General features: G+C 43.4%; 1 pseudogene; it reads right to left on the bottom strand.

Annotated features, from left to right (window-relative positions):
• Nucleotides 1-15,164: 15,164 nt before the first annotated feature.
• Nucleotides 15,165-15,995, bottom strand: LOC105551776 (annotated as a pseudogene).
• Nucleotides 15,996-16,509: the final 514 nt, after the last annotated feature.

Below are 16,509 nucleotides of genomic sequence, written 5' to 3' on the forward strand. Positions count from 1 at the left end.
ATTTACAATCTATTCTCTCTGAAGCCTGCTACTTGGAGGTTTCGTCTGCATTATAAAACCTTATTCTCCACAATCCCTTATCATAACCCAGACATTCCTTTCTGTTGATTCCAGGTCTTTAGATAATAACTCTTTCAACCAGTTGTCAATCAGAAAATCTTTGAATCTGCCTATGAGTTGGAAGTCCCCTCTTTCCCCCACTTTCCAGTTGTCCTGCCTTTTCGTACCATTCCAGTGAACATCTTACATGTATTGATTGATGTCTTATGTCTCCCTAAAGTGGTATAAAACCAAACTATATCCTGGCCACCTTGAACACATGTTCTCAGGACCTCCTGGGGCTGTGTCATAGGCCATTAGTCACTTAAATTGGAGCAGAATAAATCTCTTTAAATATTTTAGAGTTTGACTTTTTTGGTCAACATGACAATGGCTTGCTTAGTCTAACCAGCATGTTCTAGGACACTGTAAAATTAAAAAAAAAAACCCAAGTACCAAACACATCACTCTTCAAGGGGAACAAGCTGACAGTAATGGGTACAAAAGATGGCTGGTTTAGGTGGAAAAGTAAAAGAATCAGCCACCCCCTTTAGGGTTTTGCTGAGTGTTGTAGATAGGGCTAGGATTGCAGTGAGCAACACCTTAAAAATGCTTAAGGCCCAGGTCGTTGGGAATTTGCATTCAGATGTAATTGAAGCTAAGATGTTTTCCAAAACTATTAACATTTCTTGGCTTAAAAATTGGGGAACTAGCACACTGGGCTGCCTAGGGCTGTTTGTACAGGGAAGGCCTCAGAAACACCAGAATCATCTGAAGCCCCTGGGGGTTTTACATAGCTGAGGAGTTTTACTTGTTCATTTGTGTGTTTACACCCTTGAGACAATACAATCTAAACAGTAATCGCCCTGTTAAGTGGTAGTCATGCCAATCTTGCTAACTTATATCACAGCTCTCTGTTTCTTCAAACATGATGACCAAAAGAAAACCTTTTCTGGATATTTAAGTCAGGGATAGCTTTAAAAACCTCCATGGCTGCCATGCAGTATTGATGGAGTTTGCTCCTGGGCCTGTGGAGGTTTGTAAACTAGCCTGGAAATGCTCCTTTTAAAACTCTGCCTGCTTTTCGTGCTTTGTTTGTGTTGTTTCTTTTCTGACTGTGTGCGGGGCCTTGTCGGTCCTCTGAGGGTCTGGCCTATGGTTCCTGGCCCATAGAAACTTTTCTTCTTTTTATATCTTGGCAGCTCTCAGGCTCCTGGAAGACTGCAAACCCTGCAAGCAAACTTGTTAAGGTTTTAAACATGAATCAGAGACATCAGCAAAGGCCAAATGGGACATCCTGCAATCTTTACTGTGGACCACAAGAAGCTATTTTTTCACTATAGGTACCTTTCTTGCTTACTTCCTGATTTCTGGCTTTGCTTTATGTGGACGAGGTTTTGGGATATTAATTTAAGATAAACTAGGAATCACCATAATTTCAAAGAAGAAGAAAAAAGTATGGTAAAAGCAATATTGTGTTTTTTATTCAGAGCTTGTGTTATATTCTGTTCACAGTAATGGAGAGTTCCCTTTACTGCTATGATGCCAAGGGGTTGGGCATTAGGAGAATTGTGGCCAAGTCTTGTGGGTGGGGAAATCTAAAACAGCCACTTCAGATAGCTTTGGATTGGGAGAACTTGGTAGACGGAAATGTGACTTCCTGTCCTGGTTTTGTTGCTGCCTCAAAAAAATTACCCATTTACTCTAGATCTGTTTCCTAAATTGTAAGTTGAAAGATTTAGAAGAGAAAATAAGATTCTTCTAGCTTAACATTTTGATTTGTGTGTGTTTCTACCTAAAGATCTTTAAAATACAGGACTCCTGGCACATGGCCAAATGGTAAATACCAGATCGAATGTCATCCTGAGATCAGATATCAGGACAAGAGCAAGAGAACAAGTTACCTGAGTCTCTCTCATCAACTCTGACTTGACAGAACAAGGCAGGCAAGATTAGAGACAAGCACCACCTTCCTGGCACTGTAACCTTTTCATCAGCATCCATTAGACAATGCAGGATGAAGTGACTACTCTGTTGCGGCCCAGAATCCATCAGAATTGATGACTAGGAATAATTATGACACACTCCTGGCCAGTTAGGCTTCGGCTGGTATTTGTTTTGCTGCCTGAATTTTATAATCCTCTTTCTGGTCTTAAAAATATTAAATCTCATTCTGTGTGTTCCACGTTTAATAATTTTCTGTCCCTTGAGACTTTGCCGTCTGCATGCTGAGTGTAAAGGGCTATCTTATTCTGAAAATTTCTAGCAGCTTTTGTGTTTAGCAAAACTGCAAAATTCATAAATTGTAAAAGGAAGTTAGGAAGGGCGAGGAAGCACATTTCACTTTCAACATATTGTCAGAAATGAGTGAGCTACAGTCTGGGGACAAAATCTTGGCCATGAAATGATGACTTGATACCCATCATTCTGATCTGTCACAGTGATGAGAGCAGGCAGATTGGTTCTTCTTGAGGGTGTGGGGGCCTCCTGAGGATGGTGACTGGTTTGGAAGAAGAGTGGAGATTTTCCTGTCTCCCTTTCAGACTGTATTCGCACATGCTCACCAGAAACGGTGTCTTAGAAGAGCCACTGAGAAAACTGTATGCAATATGCAGAATGCATTGTATTTTAAATTTGGATGTCATTCACAATCACACACTTGCTTAGGAAATGTTATTTAGATATTCATGGCACAGTATGTATACTTGGGAAAATATATGTGTGGAAGGTTTTAAAGTCTGGTAAGATTCGAAATTCCTGTATGGTTCTGTCTGCCTTATAAATCTCAGGCACATATCTGATTTCTAGTCAGTTGTCATCCATTTACTAATATCGCGGGTATTCTGAGAGATTCTAGGATTATTCACTAGGGTCTAATTCATAACTGTGTCTCCATATTGAATTATAATAAGCCTACTCAACCTACATTCTTGCTTTCCTATTACAGATAAAGTCCAATTCCTTGCTATCAGTTACAAGGGCCCTTATGATCTGGCCCCTGCCTATCCCTACAGCGTCCACTTCTATACCTTTCCCTTCCTATCATTCCTTCTGTCACACTGGCCTTCCTTCTGTTCTTAGAACACACCAATCTCATTCTCATTTCCTCAGGACCTCTGCTGTCGCTCTTCCCTCTGCCTGGAATGCACATCTCACTTGGCAAGGTTGGCTGCTTCTGTGATTTAGGTCTCTGCTCATGTGTCACAACTTCAGAAAGGTCTTTTTGAACTTCCCTGTTGAATGTTACTCCCTCCCCACCACTTCATCACACACATGTTTTATTTTTCTCTAAGTACTCATCACTCTGAGAACTGATCTTTGTTTCACTGATTTCCTATTTGTCTGTTTCCCAGGCAGAAATGCAAGCTCCATAGCAGTAGGGACATTGCCAGTGTTTTCCAGGTACCTGACACAGGGCAGTGGCTGAGTCCACATTTGTGGGCTCAGTGGCTGCACTTGTGCTTTCTGCAAAGCCAGCGTTAGGTCGTGAGAGTCAGAATAACAACAACAAACTAAACCACAAAAAAAGTTATGTCAAACAGTGGTCCCTACCAAGTTATAAATCTGTGCTTCCTAGGGGATTCACAGCACTGGCTCTTGGAGAGATGAAAACATAAAACTCTATTACCCCATGGAATTTTCCACATCCGCTTGCTTGCTCCCATCCTTGTCCCGTTGTGACCCACTCTCTCCCTCCAGATGGTGAATGCTACTGGTATCTCCTAAAGCCTGACTCAGGAGCCGCCTGCCTGAGGAAGCCCTTCCCAGAAGCCTCCTCTCCTGCCTCCCTTCACACCTCTCCCCTGCATGTCTTCTACACTCTGATAGCATCCTGACTTATATTTGGCTGACATTCTTTTCTAGGGAAGCTACTTTTTCTTTTGGTGCATTGGTATGGAGGAGGGGGATAGGCAAGGATCCTTTTTTTTTTTTTTTTTTTTTTTTGAGACAGTGTCTTGCTGTGTCGCCGAGGCTGGAGTATAGTGGTGCAGTCTTGGCTCACTGCAACCTCCGCCTCCCTGATTCAGATGATTCTCCTGACTCAGCCTCTCAAGTAGCTGGCACTACAGGTGTGTGCCACCACGCTTGGGTAATTTTTGTATTTTGAGTAAAGATGGAGTTTCACCATGTTGCCCAGGCTGGTCTTGAACTCCTGACTTCAGGTGATCCGCCCACCTCGGCCCCCCAAAGTGTTGGGATTACAGGTGTGAGCCACTGTGCCTGGCCTGTTTTTTCTTTCTTAACTGAAGCCACCTGTGTGTCTTCTATTAAATGTGCCTGCTGTCATCTTCAGAAAGTAATTTGTTTCATGAGAAAAGCAACAAAGGAATGTTTGTCTACTGCCTACATTTAAAAATGCCCAATAAGAGTGTATCCATTCAGAATGGCCTGCCCTCTCTAGTGATGACAGCCTGCAATTCCACGGTTTTCAATGAAGTCACTGACTATTGTGAATCTCAGAGTTGGAAGGGCTGTGGAGGTCTTCTCTGCCAAACTCCCACCACAGGCAAGATGCTGCGAACCCTTTCAGCACAGTAGCAGAATTATAGAGTAGAATAATAGGGTTAGTCATTTCATCTTTTTCCCTGCCTTGGGCAGGAACAAAGCTAAAGCACCCTAAGCAAATAGAGAGATTTCACACCATCCCCGCAGATTTATTCTTTGCAGGACCCTCTCTTTGGTGTTTCCAAAGGCAAAACCATGGTGTTGAGGTGTAAACTGACAACACAGGAAATCGGTGGTGGGGCCAAGCCAATCTAGATGCTCAGTCCCCAGTTCCAGGCTCCTAGACCAGACCACATTCCTGCCGTTTCCATGGGACCCAAATGTTTGTGTGGGTGTAGTAATTTCCAGGAGGAACTGATTACAAGGCAGCTGCCTCACCTCTACTGGTGCCAGGAAAATGAACCCAGTGACCTCAGGCAGCAGGCATTTCCCCACATCCTCTACCTGATGTTCTGGACCTTGAGGTTTCACAACCCAACTTGACTCAGTGTAGGGTGTTATTTAATTACACAATAAAACAGGGCTACATAGTTTGCTGTGTTCACACCTGTGGGATGTTGAGCTACAAAAAGCAGAAAAGGCAAAAGAGTGGAGGCCAGCGAAACTCTATAAATCATTTTCATTTCCCACCACCCCTGTGTCTGATGCTCAGGTGGTTTCTTTCTTCTGTCAATTTCTCTTGAGTCCCTGCTGCTCAATTAGAAAACAAGCAAGGAAAGAAACCAAAGAGCACGATCCAGGAGAAACATTTTCTGGGAGGTTGGGAGACCTCAGACCCAACTCAGGCCTCCTGTGTTGGTCCCACTGGGGTCCCTCTGCCTCTGTCCTGTGGGAAAATACACTGCACACAGGCCAGCAGCTTGCATCTACGCTGAGCAAGTCCGCCCCCAGGGTTGGTGGTTCTATGTATGCGTGTGCATGAGTGTGTGTGCAGAGAGGAGGCTGTGGGATAGAGAAGCTGTGAAAAGGCTTAAAATTTAACCTCCAAAGAGGATGCTTTAGTTCCAGAGAGTCCCCACTAAAGAATCCTAGCACAAAATTAGGGATGTATGCATCCTTCTGTCAAAAGGTGTTGCCAAGAAACACGTCAAATACTTGTACTTTTTGTTCAAACTCAGAGTTAAGTCACAGTTAATGCACTCATCAAGACTGTTAAATAAAGATTCCAGTCAGAACAGAAATATCTAGAGCTCCACAAGAAATCTGCTGGTGCAGACTGTCACCGGCTTTGAGATGCCTGGCTCTGCTGATGTCACTGTGTCCTGAGTTTCTCTCTGTGCTTGTTATTACCCATGTTTACATTGCCTCTCCATTCCCCACCCCAAACAGTCATTTTATTTGAACAACCTCTCCTGTATCTCTTTCTTCCAAACAACAACAAAAGGGGAGGTGTTGCCAGTGGTCTCTGATGGAGACTCAGGGATTCATGGCTGTGACATCTAAATAGCTGCCCAAGGTCCTTCCTGCTTTGCTAAGTGACCAGAAGGGCACACAAATGACTTTCTCTGAACTTCCAGCTGTTCTGCACTTGCTTTTTGGGCCCGATTACTCAGAATTATGAAGATTTTATAGCACATTGGAAAAGTGATTGCCAGGTCATTTTCTAAAGCCTGAGTTTTCCTGCATTTCATCCCCAGCTCAGCTTTTACCTGGTAGAATAGAATTTTTTTTGGTTTTCCCACTTAAGAGGAGGAATAAAAGAAATGGGCCTTGAGAGCCATTTTTAACAGTTTAGAAATGAACACAACTGCTTTTTCTGTTTCTTGGCTGGTTTGACAGAGAACAGGGTTTCTCATTCTAAGATGGGGAGTTCCAGAGGGATCAGGACCCCTACAGCTCTGGATGTCCTCAGCCAGGGTTTACAGGCAACCCAGGTCTCAGTGGGATGGATGGCTAAGCCTCAGCTTAAATTACATGTGGTGGTGGCAGGTAGCATGGGAACTCAAGGTGTGCTTAGAACAACCTTTGGAATGGAACACGTGGGTTTCCAGTTCCAGCTCCTCCATTTACTTACTGGTGGTGTGACCTTGGTCAAGTAACCCAATGTCATTATGTATCATAATGATATATGACATCATTCCATGATCCAGAGTGGCTACCTCACAGGATTATTGGAAGGGTTAAAGGAGCTTATATTTACTTGGGTTATTATTCTGGTGTATAGTAATTGTAGGGCAAAAAGAAGAGATTTGTTAATCACTGAGAAATAGGGAGGTGAAAAGGTTAAAGAAATCTGAAAACTATTAGAAGAGGGCATAAATTTGTGGAATTGACATTTCATTTTTATTTGATGAAAGTTCTTTGGAGTTCTTGTAAATGTAGATGTGTCTCACCTTCTCTGCCACCCTGACACTTAGGCTACATCAATACAGCTTCCCCAAGGACCGTATTTTTGTCGTCTCAAAGTTGGTTAGATTGGGGTCACATTTATTACGTTTAAAAAGAATATGAACCATTTTTGAGCTCTTGGATTATACTTAACTATTTTAAAAGATTAGAGGAAGTTCTTACAGAAACTACCTTGGTGAATTCTGGAATTACAGACATTTTTCCCAAAATACATCCAAAGAACCAATTACTAATTTTATTACAAATCATTGGAACAAATGGTTACACATCATCTCAAATGGAGAAAGGTCTCTTCTTTGACGAAGAGAAAGGAATTTCTTTTTCTCACTTCTTTCTTCGACTCTCAATGGAACTCCAAATCAAATTCTCAAATATCCTTAACAGAGTGATCCCCTAATGCTGTAATCAGCTATGTTGCCATGTTCAAACACAGTGCAATGCTTTTTGTTCATCTGTTATCAAGCTTCTTTCTCTTTAATTCCTTTCAAGAAAATGGAAATTCAGTGAGGAGAAATGTACCTGCGTATTAGTTCTCCCTGTGTCCAAGGTCTGCAAGGATGCAAACTTGAAAGACGCTTCCACTCCATGGGGCAAAGGTGTCTCATCTTTGTCAGCTTCTAGGAGGGACTCTCAGACCAGCGGGGCAGGTGCCCAGGGTGGGCAAGTCTTGCCTGGCCCTAGGACTAGGGGAGTAGCCTTGGGGGCCAGCGGTTCGTGGCTACATCACCGTACGCCATGTGGCAGGCCGGGGTCAGGGGACCATAGCCCCTGTCGCAACGTTCTTTTCCAGAATCCTCCTCCTCTTCTTTTCCCTCACCTGTCCTGCTTTCCACCTCCCTGGTCTGGCTCTTTCTGCCCAGTGGGGACCTTTCTCTCCACACTTAATGGAGCGGCACCAAGCATAGTGTTGGGGGTGAACTCAGGACAGACTTATTACCATAATTCTGAATTTCCTAGCTTTTGTCAGTGTAAGCCAGATGCTTAATGCTATTTTAATGCAGTTGTTTTGCGTGTGAATAATATGCTTGTTTTGCCAAACCTCAAGCCCTGGAACTAAGATCTCATAAAAATGCCTAGAGTCCAAAGCTAAGAGCTGTTATTCAGCTGTTACAGGGTAAGGCCTAAAATGTTTCAGATTGATGTTCTCACCAGGGCAGAGAGTGACATGCACCTTCTGAGGGGTGGCTGAGGCTCTAGATGCTTGAGGAGTAGGAAGAGCTGTGTCCCATCAGGTCGTTCCAGTTTGCCCCTCCACGTGGAGGTCTCTGGTATAGAGGTTTAAAGTTTATTCTCTCCTCATTCCCTAGAGACAGCTTTCTCTTTTGTGGTCCTCTACTCAGCGAATACCCTCACCTCCAACCCAAGCTGAAAGTTTTTTAAGTCATCTTTGATGCTTGTCCCCATCCCCCAGTCTGCATCCCCCTACCATTTTCATCATATATATCCAATCATCACTGACATTCATTCAACAAGTATTTATCAAGGCCCTATTGTGTGCCAGGTACTCTTGTGGGTGTGACAATAAAATGATGAGCTACTCTTAAGAAGCAGTGTAGGGTCATGGTTAAGAGTATGAACTGTGGCCCAGAGCAGTGGCTCATGCCTGTAATCCCAACACTTCGGAAGGCAGAGGTGGGGGAATGACTTGAGCCCAGGAACTCAAGATCACCCTGGGCAACGTAGGGAGACTCTGTCTCTACAAAAATTTTCTTAAAAATTTGCTGGGCATGATGGCATGGGCCTATATCCCAGTTACGAGAGAAGTTGAGGTGGGAGGACCACTTGGGCCCCGGAGGTCAAGGCTGCAGTGAGCCAAGATCATGCCACTGCACTCCAGCATAGGCAACAGAGTGAGACCCTGCCTCAAAAAAAAAAAAAAAAAAAAAAAAGTATTAACTGTGAAGCCAGGCAGACAGATTCACATCCTGGCACTGTCACCTGTTAACTCTGTGACCTTGGGCAAGGTCTTCCTCCCATTGTACAGTGGATTAATAACAGTGCCTCCCAGTACCTCCTTCGTAGTTACTTTCTGGTACATAATGAATTAGCATTTCTAATGCACTCAGTGCCTGGCATGTATTAAATACCATGCAAGTATTTGAAAAATAAAACATAGGAGGGAGGACATGAGTGTCAAACTGGCACACAGACATGGGAGGCCCTGGGAGCTCTCAGATGGCTGGGTTGGGATCTGCAAGACCAGTGGGCAGCAAAGTCCCATGAGCTCCATCTCCTGCTACTCTCCTAGTTCAGGCCTCTGCTGTCTCTCATCTGGAGTGCAGAGGCATCCCTCTAAGTGGTCTTCCTTCCTTCTTCTCCTCCTCTCCAGGCTCAGCCAGTGGGGCTTTTCTAAAATGTAATCTTATCATGTCATTTCGTAAATGACATTCTTCAGTGGCTCCCGAGGGCCCTTGGGTTTCTGCCATACTCCTCGGTGGACTTACTGGGTCTGCATCATTCTTCTTCCAGTGTCTCTCTGGTGCTCTTTTCCTTCTCTCTTCAATGTCTGAGACACACATGCATGTGCTATTGCTTCAACCCCACAGAACTGCTGTCTGTTCACCCTGCATGCCACCGTCTCTCTCCCCACTGGCCTTGGCACTTTGAGTTGCCTCCACCTGGAAGATCTGTCTGCTCCACCCCACCTTTTCCCTGGTAAACTCCTATCTTCCTTTAGACTTCAGGCTTTCAACCTCACTTGCTCAGGGCAACCTCCCCTGGTCTCCACTGTGGGGTTCTTTGCTTCTCTGGTCTCCCACGGTCCCTCTCAGGGCCCTATCACAGCATATTGGTTAGTTTTTTGATTGTGTCATTTTTCTCTTTACTCTCAAATAACATGATGGAGAGTAGCAACTGTCTTTCTTGTTCAAGAGTGCACCCCCAGAGCTAGGCACAGTGCCTGGCATGCAGTAGGCTTATAGGACATATGTTATGGGTTGAATTGTGTCCCCCCCAACAAATGGATATGTTGAAGTCTCAATCCCCAGCACCACAGAATATGGTCTGATTTGGAAATAGGGGTGTTGCAGATAGAGTTAGTTAAGATGAGGTCATACTGGAATAGGGTAGGCCCCTGATTGAATATGACTGGTGTTTATAAGAACACCATGGCCAGGCACGGTGGCTCCCACCTGTAATCCTAGCACTTTGGGAGGCCGAGGCAGGTGGATCATGAGGTCAAGAGATTGAGACCATCCTGGCCAACATGGTGAAACCCCACCTCTAATAAAAATACAAAAATTAGCTGGGTATAGTGGTGTGTGCCTGTAGCCCCAGCTACTCGGGAGGCTGAGGTAGGAGAATTGCTTGAACCTAGGAGGTGGAGGTTGCAGTGAGCCGAGATTTCGCCACCGCACTCCAGCCTGGTGACAGAGCAAGACTCTGTCAAAAAAAAAAAAAAAAGAGAGAGAGAGAACGTCATGTGAAAATAAAGACACACGCATACAGGGAAGGTGATATGAAGATCTGAAGATATGCTGGGAGAAGATAGCTGTGTTAGGCTGTTCTTGCATTGCAATGAAGGAATACCTGAGGCTGGGTAATTTATAAAGAAAAGAGGTTTAATTGGCTCATGGTTTGCAGGCTGTAGAGAAAGCATAGCACTAGCATCTGCTTAGCTTCTGAGGAGGCTTCAGGAAGCTTCCAATCATGGCAGAAGGGGACACGGGAGCAGAAATCTCACTTGGCAAAAGCAGGAACAAGGGGGTGAGAGGTGCCACATGCTTTTAAATAACCAGATCTCATGAGACCTTACTCACTGTGGTGAGAACAGCACTAAGCCATGAGGGATCCACCCCCATGACCCAAACAGCTCCCACTAGGCCCACCTCCAATACTGGGGATTACATTTCAGTGTAAGATTTGAATGGGGACAAATATCCAAAGTATATCAATAGCCATCTACAAGCCAAGAAGACAGTCCTGGAATAGACCCTTCCCTCACAGCCCTCAGAAGAAACTATCCCTGCTGACACCTTGATCTTGGACTGCTAACCTCTAGAACTGTGAAACAAATTTCTATTGTTTAAGCCATCCAATGTGATGGAAATTTGTTATGGCAGCCCTCGCAAACTAATATTACATGTTTTTTCAAAGACTGGATTTCCGACACTTTTAAATGTGCTCCTATAAGTAAAGACTTAGCACATGCACAAATATACCCCAAACAGCTCCGTATTCCACAAATAGATGGACCCACAAGAATGGCAAGCGCAGGTGGCTCTTAGTCATCACAGCAAGCAGCCAGTTTTAGCTTCCAACGACCCCCTCTCCCTGGGTATTCCAGGAACTTCACCCGAGTGGACAGGGGAGGTGACCCTCTCTGTGAGCCCCCATAGGGGGAATGTGAGCTGGTGGGCCAGCGGGTGCTTGTTTTTCCCTCCCAGTCAGAAGACGCAACTGAGAAAAAGCCAGAAGAGATGGCGGTGGGACAGAGCAAAGATCAAGGAAGAAGAGAAATAACAGCAGGAATGCGGAGCCAGTGTGTGTTCATTTGGCCTCCAGAACCACACCACAGGATGTCAGGTTAGGTTGTACAGAAGCCAAGATGTCAGGCGGGAATTTCCACCCTTCTTAAAAAAAAAGTTCTCCTCCTCCATTTGATTGCAGCCTCTAATAAGCAATTCTTCCAAATTTCTTCTGACTTCAGAAGTTCAGAGTATGTTGAGCTGAAGAAACACCAGGATCATAATTATGGTTATTATAGGGAGCTGTGTGCCCATCACCACAGCATCTGGCTGTAATCACATACTTAATGGAAGGCGAGATGATCTGTTGCTCATAATGGGCAGTTTCTGAGCCAGGCAGCCACCAAGCACCCACCCTACCACTTGGAGGCCCAACAGAACAGATGTTTGTAGAAAGAAGAGATGCTTATGTCTGTCTGGAGGGCCAGTGACTTCAGAAACAGTGTCAGGGAAAGCAAGTTCCGTAACTGGGTCATGGCGCATGTATGGCTCAGACCAGCCAGTAAGGATGAGAAACGGGCTTTCCCTCCACTCTGGGTGACAGGGAAAGCATGGAGTGGGGGCACATCTCATTGTCCTCTCACAGATGGTGAAGTGGAAAGCTGTGACTGTGGGACATGAACCAACATTTATTCCCATTAATATCAAGTACCTTGCCTTATTCTTCAGCAATTGAGATGCCCAATGCACTGAAAAGGCAGAGGGAAAATCCCTCTAGCCAAACAAATCCTTTGAAGCGTGATTATCTTGGTCTGCTCAAGCTGCTGTAACAAAATACCATAGCCTGGGTGGTTTAAGGAGCAGAAACTGATTTATCACAGTTCTAGAGGCTGAGGAGCCCAAGGTCGAGGTGCCAGCAGATGCGGTGAGGACCCCTTTCCTGTCTTGCAGATAACCACCTTCAGCATCTTCTGTGTTCTCACATGGCAGAGAGAGGAGGCTCTGGTGTCCCTTCCTCTTACAGGAGCACTAGTATTATCATGGGGGCTCCACCCTCTTGACACATCCTAACCTAATCACTCCCACAGACCCCACCTCCTAGTACCATCATACTGGGGATTAGGGCTTTGACACATGAATTTTATGGGGACACAAACGTGCGGTGCACAATAATTAAACTTATTCTGTAAATTGTGTGTGTATATGTGTGCATGCCCACGCCATTCACTTCTTTTTTAGACTTCAGGTTGGAGAGCTGAGAAACCTAGTGCCTGAGCAGGCCTCATTCCCTACAAAGAGGGCCTGTGACCCCCTCGGGCCTCACCCTGTCTCAATCTACAGACCACAGTACTTACCTTGTGCCCTGCACTTGCTGCACGAGGTCTTGACTATAGTAGAGTCAGCTCATTCATCAGTGAAGCCCTTTAGATTGGCACTATTAGAAACCCTGAAGCCATGTGATTCCACTGTGTGCCACAGATTCTGGGTACTTTAGTCAACATCCTTAAACATAAAATCCTACAGTTGTCTAACCTCTCTTGGATGACCATGCCCACGGTTTCTATACTTCTCCCTTATTCCAGTCTTCTGCTGCTGTTTGCCTTCTGTGGTTCCAGTGAAAATAAACTTCCTTATTTCCTTAAGCAGTTTTATATCCAAAAATCTTCTGTGTGTCCCCAAAGGCATCTCAAACTCAACATGGCCAACAGGGAATTTTTTAAAATAAAATTTCCTTTTAACTTTTAATAAGAATTTATTTTTGCACGTTTAAAAAATTGTAATTTTCAGGACATGTAAGAAAAATATTTTTTGAAATAAGCATACATTTGACATAGAAATCACACTATGTGTGTGATCTTTAACTAAAAAAATTAATCAAGAACTATGACCTCATATGCTACACAAGACTATTTGCCCATCCATCTGTCCTTTTTCATAGCCCCATTGTGGGGCTTTAGGATATAGTTCTGTACACATCTCCATATCTACAAAGAATTAAGATGCTATATCAAAGATATGCAGAAGTTATATTTGGTAGAGAATTAATTGGCTTAATTGTTGATGCATAACACAGACCACTAAAAAGCAACATAAGATATAGGACAAGTAAAATAGAACATTGTCACTAAGGTCAGATAATGGAAAAACAATCACATCCTTTAAATTTGATGCATTGAAAACAAAGTCACTTCTTCAGAATTATTACATAAACAACTTACAAAACTCCAAAAGTAATAGCACAGAGCCGTGATTTTGATAAGGCACTTTAAAGACAGCAATCAAACATATAAAAATATCAAATATAAAAAATATTAAAAGCGATAACCATAGAACTAAACAGGAAAAAATATTGTATTAACCTGTTGTCATATTGCTATAAAGAAATATTTGAGACTGGGTAATTTATAAAGAAAAAAGGTTTCATTGGCTCATGGATCTGAAGGCTGTACAGGAAGTGTGAGGCTGCTTGGCTTTGGTCGGGGGGGCTTCAGGAAACTTTCAATTGTGGTGGAAAGCAAAGGGGAAGCAAGCATCTTCACATGACCAGAGAAGAAGGAAGAGAGAGATAGGAGAAGTGCCACACACTTGTAAACCACCAGATCTCGTGAGAACTCACTCATTATAGAGTACCATGGGGGGATGGTGCTAAACCATTCGTGAAGACTCCACCCCCATGATCCAATCACCTCCTACCAGGCCCCACCTCCAACATTGGGAGTTATAATTGACCATGAGATTTGGGTGGGACACAGATCCAAACCATATCAAATATGCATTCCTGGCCAGGTGTGGTGGCTCATGCCTGTAATCCCAGCACTTTGGGAGGCTGAGGCAGGCGAATCACCAGGTCAAGAGATCAAGATCATCCCAGCCAACATGGTGAAATGTCATCTCTACTAAAAATACAAAAATTAGCTGGGCATGGTGGCATGCATCTCTAGTCCCAGCTACTTGGGAGGCTGAGGCAGGAGAATCGCTTGAACCCGAGAGGCGGAGGTTGCAGTGAGCCGAGATTATGCCATTGCACTGCAGCCTGGTGACAGAGTAAGTCTCCGTCTAAAAAAAAAAAAACAAAAAGACAAAACAAAAAAAAGAAGCATTCCTTCTAGATAGTCTTTTATTTTATGAAGTAAAGACTTTAAAAAAATTATATAAGGGTAAAAATTATTTATCGTATATTTTTTAAAGCTACCATCAAAGTTCAAGTCTCCATAAAAAAGAGAGTGTTTTCCTTCAAGTCAATGAAGTTCTGATTTATACATTTTTCTAGAGAAATAATTATAGTCTTCATGCTAAGTATGGGAAGAAAAAATAGCTTTTAATTATGTTTGTCAATTCTTTTATTCAACATTTAGTGAGTGTTATGTGACACTGTTTTAGATGCTGAAGACAGAGAAGTAAATAAGACACAGTCATGGGTTCTAGAGAACTTAGCCTAATGGAGGTGGATGTACCATTGGCAATCTTAAAGTTACCTCCCTTGGTCCATAAGATTAAGCTCTCCTTCAAACTCTGGCATGCTTGGAATCTTGTTGCAAAACAAATAACAGTGTACCTAGTTTGTTACTCGTAGCACCATGACACTATTAATATTAACTATCTACTGATTAACTCTCATAAAGGATTCTATAAAAGCTTAGAGGGCAGAATGTATTTAAAGGTAAACAAGCACTGGTCAGCTTCAAAAATAGCATCAGAATTCTGCTTTCTCCAAAGTCAAGAAAACCAAGAAAAAATTCATTCTGAGTATATATATAACTGCTGGAAAGAGATCATCCTATATATTTCACACATGTGCAAATATCATATATGAGGAAGTATGAATTATTGCACTGTTGTTATTGAACAATGAAGCATGCCAAATCAGCTGTCAGGTTTTGAAGAAGAACCATAGCCCTCTTTCAAGAGATCCCACCACATTTTCAGGAAATGAGCATTTTCTGTAGACAAGCTGAAGGCAACCTCTTCCACTTGAGCTGATGCTACAAATGGGGCTTCAAGAAGTTTCGTTCACAGTGCTCTTCTCAATAGCAAAGACATGGAATCGACCTAGATGCCTATCAGTGGTGGACTGGATAAAGAAAATGTGGTACATATATACCATGGAATACTACACAGCCACAAAAAGGAATGAGATCATGGTCTTTGCAGCAACAATGATGCAGTTGGCCGCCATTATCCTAAGTCTATAATCCTAAGTGAATTAAAGCAGAAACAGGAAACCACATACCACATGTTCTCACTTAGAAGTGGGAACAAAACATTGAGTACACGAGGACATAAAGAAGGGAGCAATAGGGACCGGGGCCTATTTAAGGGTGAAAGTGGGTGGGAGGAGAGTGAGCACTGAAAAACCAACTCTCAGGTATTAGGCTGATTACCTGGGTGACAAAATTGTTTGGATGACCCAAACACCCACAGCATGCAATTCATCAAACAAACCTGAACACTGACCCCTTGAACCTAATATAAAAGTTGAAAACAAAAAAGTGTACTTAATGAAAATGCATCTCCAATCTTCAGCTCCTGTTCCTCCGATGGATCCACCATTTGGCTACTGTCCCTGCTTGGAACTGGCCAGCCCAAATTCATGGGATCGCTCAGGGAAGATGCCAAAGAGAAGTCTGAAGATGAGGGAGAAAAGGGAGGCAGCAGGGGTGGTAAAGAAACCTGCAACTCCTCAGGGTCAGCCATGGGGAAGGGCTGGGATGGCAGAGCCAACCAGAGCAGCCAAAGCGATACTGTCTTTCAACTACTTGCCAGCAGTGAGTTTTTAATATCCCTTTGCCCACACCCCCACCTGTGAAACTATGTCTCTGCCATTGGCTAGTTCAGTTGGTAATACCACCACCTACTTACCTGACTTATCCTCCTCCCTTACTCGACATCCTACCCACCTATCAAGCCCTGCAGGGTTGACTCTCAAAATACTGCATATGTCAAAATATAAGGGAACCTGGCATTCAGAGTAGATCCCCGTGGTGTTTTTTTGTTTGTTTGTTTGTTTGTTTGTTTGTTTTTTCTAATTAGAAGATCCTCTCCATAAATCTCAACATTTTTTGAGGGGAGCTAATTTAATTGATAGTCAAATGTCTACCTAGCTATATTTAAATGATTAATTTAGCTATACGTGCATACTTAACATAAAATATAAGATACTAATTTAGAATTTAATATCATCACTCACATTTCATCAAACAGTTCCATT

This window comes from Mandrillus leucophaeus, unplaced genomic scaffold (assembly GCF_000951045.1).
Source record: "Mandrillus leucophaeus isolate KB7577 unplaced genomic scaffold, Mleu.le_1.0 Scaffold531, whole genome shotgun sequence".
NCBI classification, from domain to species: domain Eukaryota; kingdom Metazoa; phylum Chordata; class Mammalia; order Primates; family Cercopithecidae; genus Mandrillus; species Mandrillus leucophaeus.